This window comes from Diadema setosum, chromosome 7 (assembly GCF_964275005.1).
Source record: "Diadema setosum chromosome 7, eeDiaSeto1, whole genome shotgun sequence".
Taxonomy (NCBI): Eukaryota; Metazoa; Echinodermata; class Echinoidea; order Diadematoida; family Diadematidae; genus Diadema; species Diadema setosum.
This window is the reverse complement of record NC_092691.1, coordinates 21,700,919-21,727,487: the sequence shown is the minus strand read 5'-3', so window position 1 is coordinate 21,727,487 and position 26,569 is coordinate 21,700,919. Positions and strand designations below refer to the sequence as shown.

Sequence of the window (26,569 nt, the reverse complement as noted above, 5' to 3'; positions counted from 1 at the left end):
ATAATGTAATAAAACGACAAGCTTCTGACGTAGGCCTATTGAAGTGTATGTCACGGGATCAGGGTATTTCGATTTTCATTCTTTCAAGAAAACTCACATGATAATTATTTTGTACGACTCATATTATGGCATCCTTCCGATCGATGTGAGTCATCGGATTGCTGCCAATATCACTCGCACGCCACTTGCATTCATTGTCCGATTTATCAACATATCTCAGAAAAAAATACAGCTTTAAAAATGAAAAATGGGTCTACAATACGTGAATAAGTAAGGGGGAAGAATGGCGTCAATCATTTTGATTCTCATGGCGGCATTTAACAGGACAAACCGGACGCGGTAAAAGTTGATGATATCGCCAACAACATTGACATTATTCCCTTTTCTTCCTTTCTCTTTAATAGCAAAGGGATCGTATGAATGAGTGGTGCACTGATACTTTTGCTATCGTCTACACACACTGACTGCATTGCCTTGTTCATTTCATCCACTTTGAATGAATCTGAATGTCTCATTCAATATAACGAAGAGTTTTATGACAATTTGACATCCGGTTATCATTACGTTCACTGACAAAAAAGGGGGGGGGGAACGAGAAGTTCAAGAGAAAAGGGGCTGAGCAAACCTTCAAATGATTATCATTACCTGATGAGAAAATCGTCAGCGAAAACACGCGTTATGCCCACTCGTTTTGGTTCGTGGTTGTTTTAGCGGAGCGATGGGCGACCCATCCAATGGGGGCAGGTGGTGTGTTGTTTTCGTATTTTCTGTGTGTTTTATACGCTTGCACAGTTAGCGCCGCACGGCGAAGTTGTTTACGACAAATACATCTTTTCAAAAGGAGGTTAGCCACTCCGTAAACGTGCACCGATGGCACACACACACAAACACACACACACATACACTCGCAACTCCGGCGCGGCAGCTGCATGATGAGAGCGATGCGAGCTAACTGTACAGTACACATTCGAGAATTGCTAGCTGATGGGATCCTAGCAAGCCACAAATGCCTGAACGTGCTACATCTGCGTTGCTAGACAGACTTCAGGATTTTCAGTTACTCATCGATTCAATCGTTGATTTTGGAATACAAAATTCTCTGTGCTTGTACTCGCCACAAACCAACGTTGTGCATTTATCATTTGAAGACACTCGTACTTATTTGATGTAAATGCTCGAGGAGATTCCGAGTTACAAATCACTGGAGTGATGCTGCTGAGCACAAATCTGGTCGGGTGATACGCACGAGTACTACCACAAACCCCGCTCTCCGCAGCGGAAACCGGGAAGAATGCTTGAGCGCTCCCCTGGCCAGCTGGTGTATAAACTGCTGTTGGAGCAAGCTTGCTTTTGCCAGAGGAAAGCCACGAACATCAGAGCATGCACGACACAAATTTGACTTGAGTTTTATCTACGGTTCGTACTTTTGACGAAAACCTAACTTGGATATATAACGTTTCATTAGTACTTTGGGGGATCTTTTGTATTCTCCTCCACTTTTGTTCTTGCAAGGGATATTCACCGCTATTTTGCCATTGATACGAGCGTTGCAGAGAAGCAGACCAACGATGGATGAACTTGGGATGCGGAGAACATCTGTTCTTTCGCTTCTATTGTTCTTGGGACTAGTTTTCTCACCGGCGTGTGTAACGTGTTCATCAGAAGTCGGTAAGCGCTGATGCTGGAATTTCTCGCGCTCTTTCGACCTGCTTTCCTTTGTGAAACTTTGACAGATTTTATTTTGAATAGTGTTTCTTCTTGTAACAATTGTTTCATACAATAGTGAGGTTTACTATTCCTCTTCTGAACAAATTATATTCTTGGTCCCAATTATTCAAAAAAGTCAAGTGCACTAGTTCTAATTGTTAAAAAACAAAACAAAAACTGTCTCTCACAATCATTTTGTGTCAAACTGAAGAACCTCAACATCTAACTACTTTTGGTAGGGGCCTTCGTGTTAACATCAATATAAAGTCAATTTAGTGTTCCCGATCGCACGGTTTCTTCAGTGTATTAAATACCATTAGACCTCTAGACAACATCTACATGTAGGTTATTTATTTCTAAATGAGATTGACCTATTTGATTAATGTTGGTATTTTGTGTTTGATATTTCATCGCCACGTTATACCAGTTGATCTGATCTTTCATGAATGAAATGCAGTTAACACTTGACTTCATTCAAAACCTGATCAAGGTAGTCTGTCTGTCACAGTTTCTCATAAAGAGCTGTCTACAGTCAGACAGGAGATCAGAGAACAAATGTGTGTAGAGTTGAAACCAAGATATTGTGATATATATAATGTTTGACACACATACAATGGTAAATCTATATTTTGTGAATTTCAGTGTAAGTTTATAAATTCATGGCTTGTACATAATTTTTTTTTTTTCATAGCCACTCAACATTTACATGAGTAGAGTCAATGTTTACACGTACATAGCTGTATAGGTCTACATGTTTTCAAACAATTCAAGTGAAAGTGAAACAAAAGTGTTCCAAGCCAAATCATTATGAATTGATTTGTACTTCATGTAGTAATCATTTCTTTTCCATTAATTAGAAATAAATCCATTCATTTATATCGTGGGTATGATATTTAAATATGAAAATCATGGCACGTGCAGTTTTAACTTTGATTTGGAGGTGTAGATTCTTTCTGTATATTTGGATGTGCCTTAAATACACTGTATACATTCACAATGAGATAGGATTCCCATATGATACTGCATAGATAATCTTAGCAAAGTACCATAATGAATGATCAATACACATGCATCAAACAATAGAAAGACATAGTGTATGCACAAACATTAATCGCTGAAACAGAAAATCCTCTTTGAAATGACTTTGACACTTTGGAAAATTATTATGTTTTGTTGAATTACAATATATATTTCCGACTTACTTTTTTTTTTCTTAGTGAAACTTGTTTTCCTCATAGAACAAAATTTGTCTTAAAAAAAGAAAGAAAGATCGGTACATTATTCATGGAGTATACATCTTGTAGTTACAGAGTAGGCAAAGTATTCCAAAAGCAAAAAGAATTAATGATACTCCTGAACTCCAACAACTAATCAAGTGTTTCTTTTATTTCTTTAAACTTTGAAATGGTCTTATACATGTACAATGTACATGGACAACTTAAATTGTAAGGGGAGTTTAGAAGTTTTGTCTTTTTGTGTCACATAATATCTAAATCTTCATTCACATGACATAGGCGGTACAGTGAATGACATCTTTTTCAAAGTGAAGTCATTTTCAGTGCTCGATCAATCCAAGGGAGGAAGACATGGTCCTACCATTTAATAGGACCTCTAAATCATTGTTTAAAGATTATCCATACACATACATATGTACATACAGTACATACGTGGTAGTTACTCACTTAAAGGATACTTCACCTCCCATTTTGTAAATAGGATGAAAAACTACTCTCACCATTTGTTATTCATTGTACACTGAGTGTATCCCTTTTGATTAAATGAAGATATGAGAAAGTAAGAATCTACAGTACATGAACAGCACTACTAGGGCCTACCAACCCCAAGATATCTTTGGAGATTGTCACATCAAGTCAATGTACATACTAGTACAATGTATAATTTTCATTGCTTTGACAGTCAACATAATCACTTGTCAGTCATTGTAGTAATAGGAATTGGCCTAGTCCTTGTGCCTGTAATTCTATCTGATGACTGTAGAAGAATGCATGAACACCACACTTACACTTGCTCTTTCATGTTTGTGTGGTTGTGGTTCAGGGGTTAGCTCACCCATGGACCTCGCCATTCTTTGCCTGGGTGCTGTGTTGATAAATTTTGCCCAAATTACATTCCTGGGGTCACTGGGTCACTCCCTTCAGTGCTTGGCTCTTCCAACATTGCCCTGGTCCCTGTTTCAGCTGATGCATGTGTGTGCACAGCGTGCATAGCAGTGTTCTCAGCTGGAAGAAGAGATTCTGGGGTTCTCCTTGATATTAAATTCAAATATTATAACAAGCCATGTTTGTACAGAAAAGTTATTATCAGAATTGCAATGTCAGAACAAAAATTGTATTACAACAGGCCAAAGGCAGATAAAGCCACCATTCAGAGTCTTCCTTTGTTTTCATGAACTGTGATCAATAGAACAAATGGACCAAAAACAATATTTCTGGTTAAATTCTTGGGAGTGTGTGTTTGTGTGTGTGTGTGTGGGGGGGGGGGGGTAGTAGAAAAGGGGAGTCTGGTATTTCCAGTAGTTACAAGTCATTAACCTTGAGAAGTGGTGTTCAGCAAGCCTGAAACTTCCATGAATGGCAGCGCTTTGTCCGCTGCTACTCCGCTGAGTAACAATGAGCCACAATGGGTGTTTAGCAGCACCATTGAGAGTTGAGATGCCCTGATCCCAGGCGCTTCCATGAGTGATCCTTGATCTTTGCTATTCTCATACATGATAGTATGTTCTCAGTCTGACATCATTGTGTTGACTTTACTGGTAAGTTCTTCTGTCAAAAAATGCTCTTTTCTATTCCCCCCCCCCCCCCAATTATACTGCTGAGGTGGGTGCTTTTTTCCCCTTTTCCTGCAGATGATTGAATGATATTCAAGAGCTCTCTCTCTCTCTCTCTCTCTTTTAAGTACAGTTAACTTTGTCTTCGTTTGTAAAAGCACTCGGAAAGGACGTGGCTTATTTCTTTTTCCCCCTGCACAATAGCAAAAGGATTTAGTTACAGTTTTTGAGGACAATGAGGCTTTAGAAAGAGTAATAACGGTAATTTCACCCTGCAGGCATCCTAAAAACTGCTGTCATACTCTACAGATCTGGATATATGTGACCACATATAATTATATCAAAAGTGAAAAAGTGGGAGTGATTTCAGAATTAATCTGAATATTAATATCAGCATTTGAAAAGTTTGTAGACCATGTAGGTGGCAGTAGGGTAATGTTTACATGTGAATAGCAGATTCTGCATGCATACGTACGTACAATATGTATAGTCCCTACAGTGCTATGTTTTCATTACTTGTGCAATTTTGAATGGACATTATTTTGTTATGATTATCAATTGTTATTATTGACTATTGACATCACAATTTCCACTTATATTATGGAAATAACACCAAAATTACCATGTTCCTTGTGAAATTGTAGATGAATTTTCTAAATTTCATAAGAATATATACAAAATGTATAAAAATGTTTGGAAGTTACATCTACAACCTCTGCAGTAAACAACTGCAATTCTATATTGGCTACTATGAAAAGACAGTTGAAGGAATCTGGTTCAAGGACAAGGGCAATTGTAATGAGTCTGACTACAGTGATATCTACAGTAGTGTCATGCTCTTTTTTAACGGAAGAAGGTCTATAACTGTTGATAAATATCACTTTGGTAGGGATCAACTGAGGCACAAGATAAAATGTTCGAGTGCAGCGCTGTGTGTGTGAACATTTGGCCATCATTTCACTGATGCAGAGTGCTTTAGATGTACGATTGTTTTGACTTTCTGTTGCAGTGTAGCTTGCAGTGGCCGTTGAACACACAGACCTACAAACATGCACATGGTATGTGTATAATGCAGATCGCATTCTTAACTTTAATAAGAGATCTGATTATACAATTTTTGTCCCTTTTCTGGTGCCTTTACACACTTGAGGACCGGTACAAACATCATGGAAATATCCACCCCAGCCATGCCTTTCTCTATTTTGGTCATGCCTGATGGGATGGTAGTGCAATGCAGTGTGATGAAGGGTGAGGCTGGCTCGACATGGTTGGGTTTTGTACTGCTGCACCGACTTTGCTACCAACTGCAATCACAGTTGTCACGCCAGGAATGCTGGAATTTTCCAGAGCTTCATATTTGAAGTGCTTCGGACAGTTTAGGGCACATGACAGGCTGGGGGAAACCACTCGGAATTACCTTTGACCCCAGCCATAGGGGGAGCTGGCGTAAAATCAACATCTGAGGTCATATTCCTGTTGCCACAGGGGAGAAGTTCGTATTAAAGCGGCTTCTTACGGTGAGGGTCCATTAGAGCCATAATTCAGAGTGTGTTGCTCTCTCTCCACTCCAGCCAGTTGCAGATTCTGCCTCAGAATAAGAATAAATTGTGAAGATGCAAAGCCATTTCATCTTTGTGTGTGTCTGTGTGTATGTGTGTACGTATGTGTGTGTGAAAGGGGGGGGGGTGGTGATAGACTGATTTGGCTGGGTACTGAAGAAAGAGTGAATGTCATGACAGAAACTTTGCATTGTACATCATTGTGCAGAGTGTACATTCTATTAAGGATCTGTCTGTATCAAACATACCCCTGTACAGTCCGACCTCTGTCATCTGACCACATTGGGACCGGCACCTGTCCCAATAAGTGAATTGGCCGGATATGGGAGAAATAATGTTTGTGTACCCATACATGTATGCCTATCAAGATACACGTTTGTATGAGTACAAGTACACTTGTACAATACTGTAGGCTGCTGACCCAGTGGTAAAAATTCGAAATTGTAGCTACGCACAGTAGGAAGTGACCAGTGTTAACACACACAACAGTAGTGTACATGTAATTTATGCTAGCCAAGTTAAAATCGTAGTCATCAATTGATACATTTTACTGTAAAATTCATAATATATGTTTCTGCAGGGAATATCATAGGAAAATAGAGTGAGTTTTTTCAGAGTTTTGATTATGTTTGAAATCACTTTTTTCCCCTGACTTCACTGCTTGGATGCATCTGGATAAGAGAGAGCTGAAGTGAAATGTACTCTAGAAAATGTTAGCAATGTTTTTTTTTTTGTTTTTTTTTGTTTTGTTTTTGTTTTTTTTTTAAAGTATTTTTACCAGCCCAATTCTCAATGAACTCTATCTGAAGATGGTATCATATGTTTGCAAGTCATTTGAGTATTATGTGCCCACAGGCTTGTACAACTGTAGCAGTAACAGTCTGTTGTGTTTACAACCCAAAGCTGATCATATCACGTGGCAGAGAGATCAAATGACCTTTGACTTGATTGTTATTGGTTCGAGTTTACTAACAGATTAACTATGGCGAAGTGTCCCAGGTCTGCTTGTGTGCTTGTGTGCTTGTGTGGTACGGTAACTAAAAGGTAATACATGATGTAGTTCTTATTTGCATGCCTAGATATTGTCATGAACGTCTCAAGCATAAGCTTGTTGTTGCCGGAAGTGATCATGTCTTGTACCAGGGAGGTGGGAAGCCCACCTCCCTGCTTGTATAGTACAGCTGTAAGTCATATTGTACTGTAGACATATGGTAATTTAATCGTCTTCCAACTTAAAAATGCAGTCTCTGCAAAGATGGGTGAATTAGCATCTAAACTTTTGGTCCCATTTCATAGAGCTGGCCTGTATTTTGTACACCAATAATAGGACAGGATAACTAATTATTTACATTTTTTTTTTTCACTTTTCTGTTTTAACTGTAGTGACTACAAGTAACAATAACATTCAATCTGTCATCGGCAGCAGCGGTCTACAAAAAGTGTATATTGTACATCGATGGCAAATTTGAAATTTTGGCCCATAATCTGTCAGTGCTTCAGTGGAAGGCTGGTTTGAGCTTCATCTGAACGTGAAATTTGCAGTTATACCTTGGTATGCACATAAATTATACAGCTGTGGACGTGTTTAGCAACTCACTTCTGGTGCAGAATTAAGGTTTCCAAACAACTTTCAGGGAGTTTTTGGCAGTTGATAAATGCAAAGCTGTTTTGATTATGGGGTTAAAAAATAATTTTTTTGAATGCTGAAAAACTGAAATTGCAAACACATTTGAGCCAGAAACTTGGTTTCTACAGAGTTTATGCAAAATCATTTTTTTTTAAAGTAAATTTTTGATAATTTTTGTAATAATCAAAGCATAAGAGCATGTTTTTGTCATACGACGACATTTGGGAGGGTCACTGTAAGTGCATGTCAAAATTTGTGTCATTGTTTTTACATGAATGTACATTGATATCAGTGGGAAGATAGAAGGAAAGCACCTTGAACTTATGTAGGTTATTTTTTGCAGAGAGCAAGTTAAACGCTTCGATGACATTGGAGGTGCACAACAAGTGATGCCTGTGTGAATAATCCTGAATGCTCCCTTCTGTTTATGCCTGTAATAACCATGGGATTCACCCTCCCATGTCTTGCATCATCGCTCTAGCTGTGCCGCATTCTCCGGATCTTTTCTTTCCGAGTGCAGCGACGAGATTTGTCTGCCGCCACCAGCTAGCGCTAAGGTGGTACCCCACGACTACTTCACACGGGGCAAAACAAATTTCCCATCCTTTGAAATGCAGCCGAGTGCTAAGTCCCATTGTGGAGGGCTTGTTTGGCACGGCGCTGTAAATGTTCAAGCTTTGTGCGCCCACCTTTTGTTTGTGTCCATGTAACTTTCTACGCTGGCTGGTTTTCACCAGGTACTACAAGATTATAAAGAAGAATAAGATGTCCAGGGGAAAAAAAAAAGGAATGAGAGAGAAGATCTGTAGGTCTTTGTAAGTAAAAGGAATTCTTGCTGTACTCAGCACCGCTAAACTATTTCACTTTTAAAAAGGACAATCTTCCAAGAAGACTAGAGAGGAAAGAAAGAGAAGGGGAGTGCAGAGGAAAGTTATTCTGTATACCTGTGTAACTGAAATAATGCCACAAAGCGGTTTGAGATGACATCAAATCGCTTTGGTGGCATTTGAACATAAGGAGACATGAAATCTGAGATTCCTTTCCTTCAATGGGTCTCCTATTTACTGCTGTCTCTGATATGTCAGACCGAAGTCTCGAGTTCTTTGTATTCTCAGGGTTTCAAAACTAGGCTTTTCCCAATACTCAGTAATTCCTCCCCCACTCCCAACAGAACTGACAGTAAAAAAACAGAGCGACAAAGCACAAGTAGTGATTGAGTTAAATTGTGCTAGATTAAAGGGAACCAGATCCCAAGGACCGCCTTCCATCCTTCCATCAGATCAAATTGTACCTTCTGTATGTGGTGAATAGAATCAATTGGGCTACATGTATGTACAGGCAGCGGTGAACTCTTCATTTGGATTTATGATGCTTACTAAAGACCTGAGGTATTTTAAGAACCCGATCCCCATAAAGGAGAGGGAATTGGGTGTTAATGTACACTAGCTTTATATTTAGAGAAATAACAACTGTGAAATGTACGGGAAAAAAAATCCAAAGCAACCAGTTGTAGGATATGGAGGAATGTAAGAAAATAAAACAAAAGCTCTGATACAGTCACATCAGTAGACAACACTCAGTCTGGCCTCCTCATTGCAAACTAATCGAGAAAGTTTGTGTTCCAAAGCAGTGAATGCTATTGTACATGTAAATCACAGTGTTGAATGCAAGGCAGACTTCACTTGTTTGAGTTTCACTCTTTATACAAGCCAGTGTCTACCGTAGTCGGGTAGATTCTCATGTTCCTCATGTAGTGTCACAGAAAGTTAGACCCTGAGTAAAGTGAGCATTCTCTTTGAATCAGTGCCTGAAGCCTTATGAGTGACTGTGAGTAAAAATCTGTTCATCTTCTGAGGAAAGAAGGATACAATATTCACCCTGTGAACAAAACCACTCTTGAAACTCACTTTCAGTAGAATCTACAGTATGTAGGTCCTACACAATACATACAGATATTTCACTGTATTGAGAGAAACACACCTGTGCAAAAAAAAAAAAAAAAAAGAAAAAGAAAAAGAAAAAATGATGGCAGTATTTCTTAAAGTGCAAATCCACATATTTAAAATTCTGTGCGTAGAAGTTGGCCAGAGTGGAAGAGGTTTCACCCAAAGTAGACCTGAATAAAATCATTTTTAAAATCTTCATTTGCCCCATATTTAAAAGATGCGTTAATATTAGAAATTGGTATTTCCAAGGTAAAAGGGTACATTTCAGGGATTTATGCCAAAAATATGATGGTTTTGGCAAACATAAATATACAATTATGCATTTATATGTACATACAGTACGGTGAAGGTATAGATGTGAAGTTCAATTAAAAAGTATTCATTTTCTTTTTTTAATTTTCAACTGAATGGCCTGATATTGATCAGAGAAAAGATAATAACAGCCCTTAAATTCTATTGAACACTGTTTTAAACCATTAAGCTTAGTGGTGAACATCCCTTACATGGATTGTCACATTTTTGTCAGTCCACAACCCTGAAATGTACCCTTTTACCTTGGAAATGCCCAATTCCATTTCTTTGTTATTTCATATCTTAGTTTGATGAAACTTCCCATTATATTCTTTTTGTGTGAGTTAACTCTACGAATTTGCATCGCACTTTAATCATTGATTCTCCCAAGGAGGTATCACACTCATTCTCCTCTCTCTGAATCAGTAGGCCAGGGATGCAAGTTACCCCTCCAGAGCCCTGTGTTACAAATGGCTTGGTAACCCGATCTGCTGTAAACAACATCTCTGTTCATATCAGTGCATACCAGTTTTTGAATGCAAGTAGTTTTTCATGCTTTTTATTTCCTCTAGATAAGACCACAAATCTGATAGTATTGCTCTCTGTAGGTAAAAAAAACCCCAACAAAACAAAACAACAACAACAACAACAACAACACACACACAAAACAAAAACAAAAACAAAACCATCTTTCATCTATATAATAGACCAAGTAAAAGTAAAAAGGATGAAGCCAGTCTGGAATATTTTGTGGACAAGAGGAGAAAAAAGGAGAATATTTCAGGGATCCATACAAACCATTTTGTTTTTCTTAATAAAGCTTATCATATCACTGCCATATGCTGGTTTCAGGTCAGGTAGTAGTGCAGTTTACCACTTTCCACATGAGCAGTTTAGGTTCATATTCCAGGCTTGCAAATGTAGTCCTTTTTTCCCCACATTGTTTTATTGTAATTAGTAACCTGTTGAGGATGGGCTGATTTTGCTACAACATGTATTTCCCATAGACACCTGCTCGAGCATACGTGGGACTAGTCTTCAACGGGTTAATACAGATCAGATACATTATATGCAGCATTACCTTAGAACTGGCCTGTCACTTGTTTTCTTTGCATTGTATGTTTAACAAGTTGTACAGGTGTATGTGGGAGAAAATTTTTGTTCATAAGTCTGTCGTATACTCTGCTTTTAGTGCTGGTAAACTGCTTTGAAAAAAATATCTGAGAGAGGCCAAAGTGAGGAAACAATAGTGGAAATGTTTGTGAAATCAGTGTGGGAGGTCAAAATAATCTGGTATAACACGCTGATTCCGGTAATTTGGATGTTTGCTACGATCGATTAACACCTGTTTATTGTTTCATTTATACTGTACTCTCTGTGCATGGTGGTATAATCTTGTGCTGATGGCGCCTGACATGGCCCAGGCGTGGACCCGTGTGGTACGTGCATCAGGCATTGGGTTTTTCTGTTGTTGATGTAAACAGGAAATGAACTTAATTGTAATATCACTATCACTTTCATGAAGGAGCAAAAGTTAACAGATAGTTTCCCATATTATGGTGGGGGAAAACAGAAAGAGAAAAGGAAGAAAAGAAACACACAAAAGTGAGAGATGGTAGAAAAAAAAAAGAAGAAAAAGAAAGTGAAAAAAAAAAAGATAGAGGAGACTTGAAAGAGAAATAGAGGGAGAGGGAGAGAGAGAAGGGGAAGGAGAAAATGAGAGAGATAGAGCAATGAGTGCATGAAAAATCTGGATACTGATTCACAGCCAAGGTGCTTGCAATGTATTTTGCACCTAATTTCGTTTCCTCGCATGGTATACTATTTGCATGCAGTGTGGAGGATGGGCACTTCAAGCTGCTCAAGCTCAGAGATGGTTACCTGTAGGAAATATGTGACTGCACTTGTGGCGCATTTGCGGTTCTGTTAAAGGGAAGGTAAACCCAAAGAGCAATGTGGATTGAGTGAAAGCAGCAACATTAGTAGAACACATCAGTGAAAGTTTGAGGAAAATCGGACAATCGATGCAAAAGTTATGAATTTTTAAAGTTTTGGTGTTGGAACCGCTGGATGAGGAGACTACTAGAGGATATGACGTATGAGTGGACAACAATACAAAGAAAATATAAAGGAAATTCAACAAAAATTCACTTTTCTAGAATTATGAAAGAGCAGTGGACCAACCGCTTTCAGAAAGCAGGGGGAATAATTGCTACCCTTAACATATGTCAATATCAAGTTGATGGAATTTGTAATTTTCATGGTATTGTTGTCCACTCATATGTCATAACCTCTAGTAGTCTCCTCATCCAGCGGTTCCAACACCAAAACTTAAAAAATTCATAACTTTTGCATCGATTGTCCGATTTTCCTCAAACTTTCAGTGATGTGTTCTACTAATGTTGCTGCTTTCACTCAATCCACATTGTTCTTGGGGTTTATCTTCCCTTTAAAGAATGGGCACTGAATGATCAGTAGTCAGGCTGCTACATTGGAAGTCACTGAGGAGCAATGATAGTACTACAGTGTATCTGGTTCCTCAAGGGTCTGTGGTTGCAGAGTACCCCATTATGGATCTTTTGTATGTCCTTGTCCATATGTCCATCTTGGTCCTCTTGCATACACAAGTGTAGATAGGTTATGAGCAAAAATGACTGTAAACTCGTTCTTAATTATATGGCTGGCTAGAAAGGTACATGGCTAGTATTAAACCATATATATGCAGTCAGACTCATCAAATTTGAAGCCTAACCATGACTTTATATTACTGACTTGCCAGTAGATGCAGGGTGTGTATTTCCTACAACAGGTTCTCTTGCTTAGAGCTTTGATGAATGTGGTCACCGACCTTCAGTGACGGGATTGTACAGTGCAAAATGTAAGAACGCATTTCAGAATTTGACTAGAAAGCTGTCATGTGGCACAGACATCAGTGGAAAAAAAAAAAGGCAACCAATGATTGGTGTATTGTATCATGTTGGCCCAGAGTTTCGGCTGAGGCATTTCTTGGGTTGGCATCACGACCTTGTTTGTCAATCACGGTGATCAAATATGATGCGTGTTTGTTTCCTACATCTAATCCCCTCTTTGGATTAGAGCTGACTTATTTACCCTGCAAATAACGTCAGGGCCAGACCTAACATTATTTGCATGATGCAAATTTTTCCTCCCCTCCATGTTGTAAGGGTGTATTTTGAGTGACCAAACAAGAGTGACTAACGAGGATTTAAACGGACCAGGGGAAAAAAAATCCCTGGTCATTTGTGGGTCGTGATTTACCATTTTCATGTTTGCGCTGAGCGTAAAGGTGACTAAGCTTATCTGAGATGTGTAGCATGCTACTTTACAATTGTAAATGTTAAAGAAAAGAGCAAGTGATTGAAATAGTCTCAGCATCAGTTCAATAATCACTGTTGAAGTGCTGTCTTCTCCTTGTAGTAACATGGAGTCAGTTACACTGTAAAACCAGAAATGTTCATGTGCATTTTAATTTCGCAACTTTTGCGAGAGCCAAGATTTGTGAAATCAAAATCACGCGATAGTTCTTGTCTACACTAAATTGCATTACAAAGTGTAGGCCTATATATATTTATATGCATTGAATGCCAGTGGCAATTCACAAAAATATCTTTCTTTACTAACTTACTTTCAGACAGAATACATGGTTTTTTTCTTGGTTCATTGTTCTTGGTTCATGTTTTTTTTTTCCTTTCTTGGAATATTTTTATACCAGTGTTAAGAAAACTTGCATGCAAAAAGGAAATGAATAGGGAAAAAAATATCAAGGAATTAAATCACAGCCACATTCATGAGAGTGCATAAAATCAAACTGTAGATACCATGGACAGGATTGTCTAGATTCATTCCTGTCAAGTTTCCCTCCTGTGTGTAGGCACTGTCTAACATTCATTAGACTCTCACTGTATACAGTAAATGATCAGGGTGAATGCTGCATTATGCGTGTGTCTGCAGGTCTAAGGATTGAATAATTTGTAGCCAGTGCCTTTTGAACACACTATTATTATCTTCTCAATGGACTTGCCTCTTTCTTTCTGAGAAATCGTCTTTGTTTTTTTTTTTCAAAGTCCCGCATGCATCCATGGGCATTGAAGTGAAACCCTTTTCACAATGTTTTACCAACTATACTATCAGTACTCCTTGAAGAAAAAAAATGAATTAAATAAAAAGTAAGGTGGAAAGGGTGGGAGATAGGGTTGTAGAAGAGAGCTGGTTTCTCATGAGGTCATGAGGGTGTCCTCGGGCAGGGTTTCCCATACAGACTGAGATATCATTATCTTTTCTCCCCCCTTGAAATCCAAGGTCAAGGGCATGCTTTGGGGCATAGCAAGTGATCTGGGGCAACCTATCTTCTGTGTACACACACACACACTCACCCAGTTCGCAGTGATTCCAGCTTTTGTGCTGGGATGCAATTCCTGTGGGGAATCAAGTCCCACGGCACTGAGTGAATGGCATCGATGTTTCCAAGGTCTGAATATGGTCCCATTTCAACCCTTCATGCGAATTGTGCTGCAATCTCGTGGCAGAAGCTAGAAATTTATTTGCCCAGTGCAGTAGCTTGCCCAATTAATTGAGGATACCACATTCATTTGCATCTTGACAGAAAAATTTCATACCCACAAAAAACAAAATAAAGCAAAAACAAACAACTCACTTAAAGTGTAAATGCACTCACTCAAAAGAATAGTTTTCTGCTCTCGCACAACTTCAATTTGTGCTCTAATAACTGCAAAATATCAAATTCTTTGTAACACTTTGTCTCAAGGTCCTTGGAGTGTTTGAGTACAAATTCTCTCCAGGCACAGACATTAATATTTTAAGTGAAGTGTAATATCATATCTTCCTGACTATTCTCAAAATCTGTGTGACAAAATTAAGATATTGTGTGATTTTTCTCCCATTTCCAATCCCTGTGAGGCATTTGTACTGCATGTGACTACAATCAATCACCATAGGTGTTTAATAGTTAAAAACTAATAACAGTAAGACAATGTATTTACAACAGTTGGAAATACCTACTGTATATAGCACATAGAGTGAAATAAAGTGTTTAATTGTCAACTGACTTCACACTAATCACAGGCAGTAGTACAGATATCCAGAGTATACAATTTGCATAACACAATTGAAAAATGGAGCACTACACACTTACTCACATGATATACAACAACCACATGTTCACACACACATCACATTTGTTTGCATTGATTTGATGGGTCTTCATGCCTCGCAAACTTGGGAATCCTGGCTGAATGAATTTTCATATTTGTGAATGATCCAATAAGGTTAAAAACATTTAAGTCTTACACCATCACAGACACTGTGCAACCATCTGTGGATATTGGGGGAACATGTGTGCTTGTTGTACAATGTATTATGAAAGTATGGTGTACATAGTACATGTATGTGGGGTGTGTACATAATTTTCAATGATGTAGTTCTTTACTGAGATGCATGACTTGAGTTTGTTGCATGCCTCCAACCTCTAGCATGATTTATGAGGCTGTAAACAGTCTAATCAGTCAAAGTTAATTGGTTAGCAAGCGGGTACTTTGGGCTGTCAATATTTTACCCGATTGCTCGCAGCCGGATCTTTTCACGGCAGTTGAAAAGGGGGTTGAACTTTAACCAATTCAGAAAATCCTCACCGTGTACCGGCCTCTTATATCCTTTTTCTGCCGTGCATGCCTGATTTGGCGGGTCCGTTTACGGTGCAAAGAGTGATTAATTATGCGTAGCAGAAATGTGTAATATGTACCTACCTGCCACTTAAATGGGCAATCATTCAACTCCGCTGCAAGGTACATAGAAATTCACAGGGCCCTAGGTTGAATTTTCGTAATTGTTGGTTTAACCAGTATTTCACCTCTTTATGTACACACACACACACACACACACACACACACACCAAAACAAAAAACACATGCCTGCATATATTTTTGACTGACAAACCAGCTTTCCTGTTTTTTCCTTTCTTTTTCCTCCTCCCCACTTTAGAAAAGAAAATATTTCGTACAACGGTGTAGTTCAGTATACGGTAGTAGTCAAAGTACATTGTATGATGTTTTAGCTACAATATAGGCCTAATGTACAAAGAGGGAGCTAGATTATTAAGATTTAAATTTTAACTGGAGAGTTTGCAAAATATGGAACAACTGTCACTAAAAGATTGCGTTGGATATGAGTTAGTGCTCATTCTAATAGCTGGTGATTTATTTTGATTTTTCTTCAGGGTTATCTAGTATATACTTAAACATCTCATGTAACTGAATTTAAACTTCTCAACGCTATATGTAACCTTCAGTAATAAAGTTGAGACATCTGTAATTTCAAAAAAGTTGTGAGTAGGCCCTAAATCAAACTTAGTAAATGCAGTAGCCCTTATTTGCAAAGTCTTGGTCGAGTTGTAGAGATCTTGGAAGTAAACAATGTTTAATATATTGCAATATCATTATTATACACCAAGGCTGTTCAAACATATTACAATATCATTATTTTATATCTTGACTGTTTAACATATTGCAATATCATTATCTTATATACTAGACTGTTTAAAGTAGTGCAACATTGTGTAAATCTACATGTGTATTTAATCACTGAGATGCCTCACAGAGTATATGCCTGTGTAGTTCTGATATTTTTGTATGCTGTTAAATTGGTGTGAAATTCATGAAAATGAAACCCTCCCAAAGTTCATAAAAATGAAATTTTCATGAAAACAACAGCTTTTATTGTAGATTGATAGTAACTTGAGAAAATATGAAAAAAATTAGTTCATGTGTCATTTTATTAATGCTTGAGCTATACATGTAGGTGCTGCATTTCTTTTTCTTTTCTTTTTCTTTTTGTTTTGTCATTCATAACAGCCAGGCATATTCATATTATACAAGTGACATTTGGTGTAAAATGAGACAGCTTCTAAACAGAGCCTCACCACCTACCCGTTCAGTAAGCCCTGCCCCTGGCTGGTGGCTGAGAAATTATTGGGTTTTTATAGGCCTTGGGAGCATTGTAAGGCTTTCTGTTGTTACCTATTGTGAATCCCAGTGAGTGATGAGTGCCCAGATATCCAGGGCTCTGAAAGAGAATCAGCAGTTGATTGAAATTGTTTCTTTCTGTGGGTACACAATTGTAGTTTGGTGTTGACTCTCCATGAATATCAATCTTCCAATCAGGGGCAAGTCATTATTTTCATTGTTTTTTGTTTTGTCTTGGTTGATTTATTTTGTTTTATTTATTTATATTTTATTATTATTTCTATTTTTTATTCATTTATATTTTATTATTATTATTTTTTCTTGGGGGGGGGGGCCTTATTGCCACTTACATATGTAGCTGATGTTGACCCTGATATTTCATGATTGCAGTGAAACATAATCCAACAGGTCTGTAAAGTTTGGGTAAGATTAGACAAAATGAAGAAACATTGTTAATCATGGGTACCATAAAATGGGGCACTGCTTACATGCCTTTCATCTATCATATATGATACTTTGCTTTTTCTTCATTTATATGCTTCTCAAATATGCTATTCAGAGAATTTATTCAGAGAAATTTGTGATGAGTTATTAACGTACTACAAGCACAAAACAAGAAGGTGTATATTAAAAGATGATTGATATGGATGATGACACAAAACTTGCAAGATTGAACCATGCTAATTGAGGGCATCACAGAAGGTACAGTGTTCATCCCACCAGCCCAAATGGGACTTTTGTAGTCCAGCCCCATACATACATTCAACAGGCTTGTTCAACAGTGAATTTTTATTTGCCCATTCAATCAGTGCAGTCTGCATCCAGATGATGAAGAAATTCAGAAGCAACATTCGATGTGGCAATTCCATTAAGAGGGGTTCTCCTCTCAGCCAGTCCCATTGGATTGGGATATGGCAGACTTGTAAAAGACACACACAACCACAGTATTCGGTCACTGATCTGCTTGGCAAATGACCCCCACCCCCCCCCCCCCAAAAAAAAAAAAAAAGATGAGAAAAAGATATACTAGGAGTGGTTATGTGGCGTGAAAGTAGTCTTCGAGGAAGTGTATCTCAGCCTTATGTTGATGTGAAAGTTGTATATACGTGTAAGCTGGTAAAAATGAAAACACACAAAAATAAACAATAGCCACCAACAGCATTTGCAGACTCAAGGTTGATGTGGATATAGTATCATGATATACGGACTATCTCTGTCAGTTTTATGAGGTTTGGTTAATATTGACTTTATCAACAAGGTTTGAGAGGAGAATGCATCACTCGGGCCATGTACAGGGTTTTAAGAAAACCTGTCCCATTACATTTCAGATAACCATGTGAAATTCACCACGTGTTCATTGCTTTTGCAAGTCTAGTGCCAGTGAGCAGTGACTGTAACATAATTATGGAAATTATGTCATTTTACTCAATCAAAAAATTATATTAGAAACAAACCAACAAACACAAAGGAAAGAAAAATGATAGTGTGTCTCTTGTACAATTTGTACATGACTTTTTGTCCCCCCCCCCCCATTTTGACCTTCCCGAAAATGATCTTCCGGTGGAGGGGAGGGGACGTGATCTGATGAATCATGAATGTCTTTTAACATGATGTGACTTTGATGGCATTGTCTTGGCCTGTCCCACTGTGGTATATGTGTGGGGAATACAGTACATGTATGATAACAATGGACCCCTCTGTGTGTCAATGTTTGCACTGCTTAGCCACAGTCGAAAAAGAATTTTGATTTATATATTCATGGATTGAGACATAAATGGGAAAGGCAGAAACCACAAAGAGGAGCCTGCACACTATAAAGGTGGGTTCATAACCCCCATCAGCTTTGTTTGTTTGCTTGTTAACTTCTCCTCTTAGATCCTTGCTCTAGCGAATCAACTTTCACCCCTTCTCCCTCCTTGACTGGAGGGCCTTTCACACAAAAATCACAATATTTTCATGGAAGAATGAAAGTTGATAGCTGTACTGTACAAATTGCCAACCAGATCATCACTAGCAAAGTGGCATCATGCACATCAGAGTGCCATATTTTTTACTTTGCACATGAAGTTTGCTGTGAGAAATTGCTATTAGAATGCCCAATGCAAAAAAAAAAAAAAAAAAAAAAAATCTGTTATCACATGACATCCACTCAGTGTTTGTATCCTCAGAACAGCCACACATGTAGATGCCAGTGAAGGCTGTTAAAGCCACAGTTGCATGCAACAGACTACCAAGTCAATTGTAGATATGATATGCATGTTATGCTGGCTAAAGCTTGCAATTTTTGGAATATTATAGTCTCTCACTGCAGCATGAATTGACAACAACAAAGAAAAAGAAAGAAAAAAGAAGAAAAAGTAATCTTGTGAATGCCACCAAGATTTCATATTGAGAATAGGCCCTGGGTCATACAGTGTACCTGTGGCTGAGTATATGCATGGTGGCATGGTTCCACCATCACAGCCTGTGTGATGGACAAATATAACAGCCAGTCACAAGTTCTGGTTCAGAGCTAGCTAGATCTGTGCTGATAGAGAATCCAGATGACCTGGCAAACTATGAGGGGGATAGCATGAGGTAGGGACTTCATTCCTAGTGGACATTTTGTTACTGCAATCTTCAATATGTCATTTGGCAGGGATTCATTTTGCTATTTTTCTGGTTCCATAATACATTTTGTGGAATAAAGGGACTATACAGTACTGGTTGAGGTGGGGATTCAGGTTTATAACATTAATAAGTGAGATAAGGAGAAATCTCTTATGAAATATGAAAGAGCATGTAATTTTAAGAAGGATTCAACATTTATTTGATGAAAATTGGTTTTCAAATGGCTGAGATATCCAAAAAAGTGATAATAATGAAAGACGACAGGCCACGCCTTTTATTAGGATCTCTTTGTTTTACCTTGTTTTTGGATATCTCTGCAATTTCAAAATTGATTTTTATCAAATAAACTTTTGATACCCCTTAAGAATTGCATGCTCTTTGATATCTCATGGAGTGGTTTCTGACTATCTCGCAAAACATTAAAAGCTAAATACTCACTTCAACCAGAACTGTACACACCCTTTAAAGTTTCACCACAAGGTTCAATCCTGTTGAAATCAGTTTGGTATCAAGAATAGCATCACACTTACTACAGATCCAACAGTGCAACTACAATTTGTACGGCAGTGCAATGCATTATCAATCCGCAGACGAAAAAAAAAAAAAAAATATGGGCTGAGTTTGTAGATTAAAATAATGTCCTTTTGAATTACTGTCCAGAGTTATAGTATGTTTTATTATTATTGTTCATATGGTGAACACGTCATAACAGGGATATTTTGGCATTGGGCTCATTATTGCAGATTGCTAGGATTTGGTAGCCAGGATAGCAGTGTGTAGGTGTACCCTTCATCTTAAAAACACAAGATGGTGCTAAACAATGCCGTAACCCAGGGAACAATAGTACAAGTGTTGTACCCCGCGTTAGGCGATGTTGTAGATCATATCGGCTAATGCCCCAGTCACATAGACATCCCGGATCACCCCGGACCACCCCGGATCTGATCCGGGGAGAGATCCGTGTTGACGCCGGGAGGCCAACACGGCAACTTTTGGAGGTCAAAAACATCCGGCGTCATCCAGGGATTGCCGTGTTGGCAGAGCAATCCGGGGTGGTCCGTGTGGCTGCCGTGTAGCTGCCGTGTTGATCCGTGTAGACGCCGCGCTCTTCCGGCCTTACACTATCTGTGTAGCTGCCGTGTTGGTACCGTGTGTACAGTCATACCAAAATCCCGGATCTCCCCGGATATCCCCGGATCACCGTGTAGATCCTTGAGCATCCGTGTTTATATGTGACTGGGGCATAAGGGACAATTTGGATCCTTGTACATTGGGAATCATTCAGAACAGCAGTTGAACCAAGGTCTAGAAATTTCAGCTGAGACTGCATTTGTGATTTGTCAAAAGAGTGCCATAATTTACTGTGACCACATCTTAGTGCTGGTCTGTTTCGACATTTCTAAAAGGTACTCACTTGTGTTTTAACCCCTGCATCATGCATTGATTGTCATCTAGGTCTTTTTTTTTTTTTGAAGCCTTTGTCTTTGTGTATACAAGCACAAATTCTTAATTTACTGCCCTGCACACCCCCCCCCCCCACCCCATGGTAATAAATCCAAAAACTATTTACATCACACAATCCATGAAGGAAGATGGGAGCCTAGGCTCAATGATACACATCCCTGCTTTGGTCCTTTGGCTTTAAAGCTCTGTCATCATGCCAAACAAATTTGTTGTATACTGGTGTGTCCACACTTAGTGTTGTGTATTAAAAGCTGAGTAGCAAGTGGGCCCAATCACAGTTTTCACATAATTTACACATTTCCCTCATAATGTGTGTGCACTATTGACTTTGTAATGCCCAAGCACGTACACATGTGCACATAATAATACAATATATGGGGGTGTGAAAGTATAAAGTGTGAAGTCTGTCACACCCTTTGTGGAAAACATTTAGAATTCAATAGGCTCATTCTAGTGTGCCTGATGAATTTCAGAGTACAGATGACATACTATATTTATACTGATTTATACATACTGATATTCGTGGAGTTGGTAGAGTTGTATTCAAATTTTCTAGTGATGCTTGTCCAGCGGCACTCAGATCAAGTGTTTTTGTTTCATTGTGTTGATAATGATGTTTCAATTGGAATGAATTCCCGTGTACATCAGTACCAGAGAAAAACAAATCACACAAAGCAAACGTGTCACTTTGAAATCTGGATTTCTGTAGGGACGATTGACTATGCATCAGTCGTACTGACATATTGAAGAAGAAGGAATTTATTGCTTTTTTTTTTGTGGTCTTTTCTCTGTCCTGAGGATAAATTCATGCAAGCCAGACATACAGACTCAAATTTCAGTGTGATAAATGATTCATCCGAACATGTGGTTGAATGAGAATTCATTTCAAGAGGGGACTGAACGTGAACATTTTGCTCTTATCAATGGGGATGCATATGGACTTGCCAAGATCTGCATTTGTAATTTGTGCTGCTAAGTTTCAACGGGAGGGCTCAGTTTCCATCATACGTCTGCACTTTCCTTTTTCTTCTGCCCTTCTCAGGAAAAGGTCAGAGAGGTTGAAAATGTCAATACAATTCACAGGCTGGTACTTTATACACCTCTAGTCTCTTCCAGTCACATTCATACAAAACATCATTTCAAACTTTATGGCAGTTTGAAATAAAATGGGAAATAGACAGTACTTTAATAAAAAAAAAAAAATGAAACAAAACTGTGCATTAAAAAATATTTGATGCAGCTAAGTAGAGACACTGTGTGTATTCATTTTATTATAAGATTAGAGTGAAAATTGTATTAAAAAAGGGCATTTTTCCCTGTTTCATTATTTGAATGTTATTTGGAGATATAACTTTCTCTGATACAACACTTTTCTGTAGTTTTTCCTGTATAGCTGCAATGCATACATAGGGATATCCAATATGCTTTGAATAGGCTGTACCACAAGCTAGGTTTTTTGTGAATTTGTGCAATGAATGAAATATCAAGTTGATGTTGATGTCAGATGTGGAAAGAAAAAAAAAATGATTGGAACACTGTGACTCGATCTTGTGATTTTATTAATTTCTTTGTCATTTTGTTTTTTTGGTTTTTTTAGGACACTCAATTATCAAGAGAGTATACAGATTGAGAGAAAATAGAAAGTTAGGATGGGGGGGGGGGATGAAATGTGCATTGTGATGTACATTGTATGATAGTATGCCATAAATGTATTCACACTTCTCCTGTAACGAAAGCATCGCATCCTGTCTTCCTGAGTCATGCAGTCCACGCAAACACGTCGTCGCGACGCCGCGGGGATCTGCACATGCTATGCCATTAGTGCCACTCATGCAGGCATCTCCTGCGCGGTTGCACTTGCACAATACACACACACACACACACACACACACACAGACATGCATACATACACATACAACCTTCTCCTCTTCCTCTTCCAACTGAAGACTGCTCCTACAGAGAGAGAGAGCATCCCGTCTCCCTGAGTAACGCCGTCCACACTGGTGTGTGTGCTGTTACAGTCTCTTTCGTTGGCTGCTTTGTCTGGCATCCCTCTCCCTCGTGCAGCGTGCGACGACGAAGCCATCCTCTCTGCCAACAGCATGCAAACAACGGTGACCTTTAGCACAGGCACTGACCCACTTTTCCCACCCAGCACAGTCTTTCTTGTTTTCAATATTTGATTTAACTTGGCGATAGAAAGACAGAGATGAGGAAGAGAAGAGAGGAGGAAGAAATAGAGATGATGAAAAAAACGAAGATCTGGTATTTAAGAGAGTAAAAGAAGTGTCGAGAATCATTCTCCATGCTTTTGGCACCTTGCATTGTGCGTTTAAACTTTTTAGACATACATACAACATAATTATATTATCCAGTTTATAACAAGAGAATGTATGTTTAGGTGAAAGTCAATCCCCTTTTCATTTGATTTAACTTCAGGTAAAGGGGTGAAAATCAAACAAAAAGAATGCAAAAAAATTCAGTAAGCTTGAAAATATGAAAATTATTAGATCTTTGTGTTGCACATGATCTCACAATACAGTGTATAAAGTGTGCACAACTACCTGTGTATGCAAATTGGATAAGGTACAGTAATGTTCCCATCACCTCACAATTCATCTGTTTGTGTATTCAAACTATTGCAAAAAAAAAAAAAATTCTTTTAAATTGTTGCTAATTAAGCAACTATAAGCCTTTCCCTTTGTAAAGCAATCATTAGAAGTTGGGAAAATGCAAGTTATGTGTTTAAATTTCAAGTTTAAAAAAATGGATATTCAATGAATATTTGTATGTAGATCACGCAGATCTGTCACAAAATGTAGGTGAAGATTTCATCACCTCACTTAAATTTGTTGACATTATTTTAACCAGAATTACTTTTTGTGATAAAATGTGAAACATGCAAATTTCCTGAACTTTCTTTATATCACATGACTATTAAATTTAATGATGAAACTGCATGTTAACGTGAATGTGGAGTAACATTTAACTTTGAAGCTACAGCAACCTCATTTCCTTGACAGGGAATCCCCCGCTGATGCATTAAAAATGAAGATCACATCATTTACAGTTCATTCCAGCCCTTAAATCATTTTGCGACTGTAAGTGCACATCATCAGTATGAAAGGTATCAGGTTACTGATGCATAATGTACCATAGTTGTGATTGTGGTGTTTTTTTTTTAATTCACCTGTTTTACTGTTCACATTCGATGATGAGCAAACTGTCCTTCGACAAAACTGCCTGTCTCATGCAAAATGCAAGCTTGAAGCAGCATTTTGTCCAAATTGCTCATGGAGATATGTCATGACTCAGAATGAAAAACCACTGGGGACATTAAAGGCATTATTTACCATGTGCAGATGAAACAAAAATTCAACTTTAGTGCTTTAAAATAGTTCTGAAATGTTAGTGAGGGATAGAAACAACCAGTGTAAAAAAGTTAATCAGTATTATCAATGTTTAGTATTGTTAAGTATAAAAAATGTGAACGATTATTATGATGTTTGATTTGTTTCTATACTAAACCTTCTACAGTTATGGTTAAGTGAAAAATAGTAATATCTCCTTATATTTCAGACTTTATTGTAAAATTTTTATGGTAGGATGTTTTATGATACAACTGACCTACACATATGCATCAAATGTGATAACTTGAACATTTCTTGAAATCACTGCTCCCAGTGGTAAACAGGACCTCTAATAATGATCATCAAATGATAACTTCCGAAAAATGAAATGCAGAATGGGGAAAAAAAACAAACAAACCCAATTTAGTTCCTTTTTGTTAGGAGTGCAAAGGTAGATCTTGTATGCAAGATGACAAATATAATTTTGTTTATGTTTTCTATTTATTTATTTTTTTCTTTCATTTGTAAAGTTAAAATCTCAATGCATCCCTTGTGTCTGTTCAGCACCTGGTTGTGCCATGTTTGCTTTTTAGCATGGGGTTATCATAGTTTTATGCAGCTGCAGAACAGTGTAGTCCTGGCCAAATTGAATAATGTCTGTTGATATCACCTTGCTATCATTCTAATCACACACAAGTATATTACCCCCCCCCCCCCCCCCCTCCTAACTCTACCAACTACTAGCTGTTTCAACCCCACTCCTTTCTGGTCCCACCCATACTTCAAATCCATTAAACTGTTTTTTTTTTTTTCTTTTTTTTTCTTTTTTTGATTTATTAGTTTTTTTAGTCTATTTACTTTCAAGATTCAAGATTCAAGATTCAAATTTATTTTCATTTCCATATAATAAACGGAGAAATTATATACAATGTATAAGCAGAACATATTTTTGATAATTGCAATTAGTAAATTGAAAAAATACATGTGAATATGAGTAACAATGAAGAAGACACAATTGTGTTTTTTTTTTCAAATATATTCAAATGCATATAAGTATGAGCAAATTAAAGATGGGAATGGAAATGAAGGGTCCCACTAAAAAACAAAGCTTTTATGATATGGGACCCTCAGAAAATACATAGAACAGTGAATAATGAATTAGTGAAGCTACAAACTGATATAAAACAAAATCAAATGAACCAATGTCAACTGACATGAAGTCAAATTGGGAAGGAGGGAAAAAAAAGATGAAAGAAGATAAAAGAAGGAAAAAAAAATTAAAATGCATACAGTTGCCCACCAGATACAAATTGTTATTGAGACCTGTTGTAGTGGAGATGCTGCTGAGCAAGTGTAACAAAATTCAATGCACAAACTGCTTTAATTGTGCCGTTTTTACAGCTTTTAATCAGAACCATTGGGACAGTGTATTAGTATGTTTTGGCTGGCACACTTTTATTGTCCCTCATTAATGGTTAAAAATGATAAATAAACCCATAGAAAAGGTATCAGGGATTTTATTTCATTACCAAATGCTTATTTTCTAATCAATTTCAAATAGATTCTGCTAATTGCACAGGCTTAAAAACATTTGACAATAGGCAGGATATAGTTTGTGGGACTATACAGTCGGGTGCCATTGTACTGGCAGTTCAAGCAAGCACCTTTCTTTAGCCTAAAAATTTAGCATTAAAATTTTGAAATTTAGGTGGCTGTTATTTGAGAAGACATGTATATGAATGATATGCTTACTACGTCACTATGTCTTTTCATAGATACTGCGGCATGCCACAGCTGGTAGAAATAGCAAGGAGTGACATGCATGGTGCATTGTGGGATATAAAATGTCGAATTTTTTGATGCTCACTGTTCACACTGCACAATTTCATGTCTTTTAAAAAAAAAGAATGCCCAAAGAACTGTGATTTGGAGCACGGCCGAAATCTCATGAAATAATGCATTATTTCTGTTCTCACTGCAAATTTGGATCGCGACTGACCCACAATAAAGCGTTATTTTGAATGAAAAGAGAACGGCATTAAACGTTGGCCGTACACTACATGCAAATGAATGAGGTGATCCTACGCACCTGCGTGAAACACGCAGAGTTCAAGTGTAGTCACATTTTAGGTGTTCAATTGTGCACTTCTGGTAGAATGCAGAGTTACTGTTCAGCAGGCATGGGCAGAGCACATAATTATGCTGTAATTGCATCTAATTTTCCCCTTT

General features: G+C 37.9%; 1 protein-coding gene across 1 annotated transcript in view; it reads left to right on the top strand.

The window, feature by feature from the left end:
- Nucleotides 1-1,602: 1,602 nt before the first annotated feature.
- LOC140230439 (insulin-like peptide receptor) overlaps nucleotides 1,603-26,569 on the top strand; it is a 174,853-nt gene continuing 149,886 nt past the window's right edge. Inside the window, exon 1 of the mRNA XM_072310593.1 lies at nucleotides 1,603-1,668. The gene's annotated coding sequence lies outside the window, so the exon portion shown is untranslated. The remainder of the gene's footprint in view (nucleotides 1,669-26,569) is intronic.